The following is a 1,092-nucleotide window of genomic DNA, read 5'->3' as shown; positions in this document are numbered from 1 at the left end:
AGCCCGTGTCCCCCTCCCTGCCGCAGCCGCTCCCGCACCGCAGCAGAGCCGGGCGGCTCTCGGCACATGGGTGGGAGCACACAAAGTGCCACCACGGCTCAGCCCCAGCGTCCCTCTGCTACCGCCACCTGCCCGTGCCAGAGCAGGGGGACAGTTTCAGGAACAGCAGGGGACCCCCTCTGCCAGCGGCCCATCAGCATCCCTGCACCCCCGGCTCGGCTCAGCCTTTGGGATGGATGTGGGCTGAAATTGCCCTCTTCAGCTGCGATTAAATGGTTTGATTTGAGTGTTGGGGGGCTGAGGTGTCCCCACAGGGCCTAGCTGTGAGGGCAGGAGGCCACCCAGGGAGGAGGCAGGGATGCCATGGGTGGTGATGGTGGCTGCATCTGTGCCTGTGGTGGGTGTTGTCTCCATGTCCATGGCTGATGTGGCTGTGCTATGCTTGTGACCACGACTGAATGCCATGCTCACAGCAGATGCCACTTCCATGCCTGTGGTGATGCCAGGTCCACACCCATGTTGGGTGCCAGGTCCATGTCTGCAGTGGGAGTTGTGCTCATGCCTATGGCAGATGTCTTCTCCACACACATCAGGTCTCCAGGCCAGTGCCACTGTCCCCAGGACCCAGGCATCTCTGGGCACTGCTGAACACTGACCCTGGCACCTGAGCCCAGCGTGACCAGGACCAGCCGCCTCCACCCCTGTGATGTGGCACCAGGGAGGACTCTGGTGACCTGGTGCACCACAAACCCCAGCCAGGGGACTTTGCCCCGTGCCGACATCTCGGGCTCTGCACAGCGAGGCCGCGTTGCGTGGTCCAGAGCCACCATCTCTGCATGTCTTAGGGAGTGTGTCCCAGTGTCCTGTAATCCGGAGTACAACCCCCGGCCCCAAAGCCATCCGTGTGTAACCCAGCATGAAGGACAGGGTGGGAATGCCTCCCTGCCGCCTTCAAAGCTTCCCACTACTTCCATGGCACCATTCCCGACCCGCAGGTCTCCCAGGTGGGATGTGCCCCCAGCCCTCAGCATCTGCGCCCTGGCATGGGCACCTGGGGCAGCCGCATGGGGGTCCCCCCGCTCTCCACACCCC

Source organism: Corvus brachyrhynchos, unplaced genomic scaffold (genome assembly GCF_000691975.1).
Source record: "Corvus brachyrhynchos isolate BGI_N302 unplaced genomic scaffold, ASM69197v1 scaffold130, whole genome shotgun sequence".
NCBI lineage: Eukaryota > Metazoa > Chordata > Aves > Passeriformes > Corvidae > Corvus > Corvus brachyrhynchos.
This window is presented reverse-complemented; position numbering follows the sequence as displayed.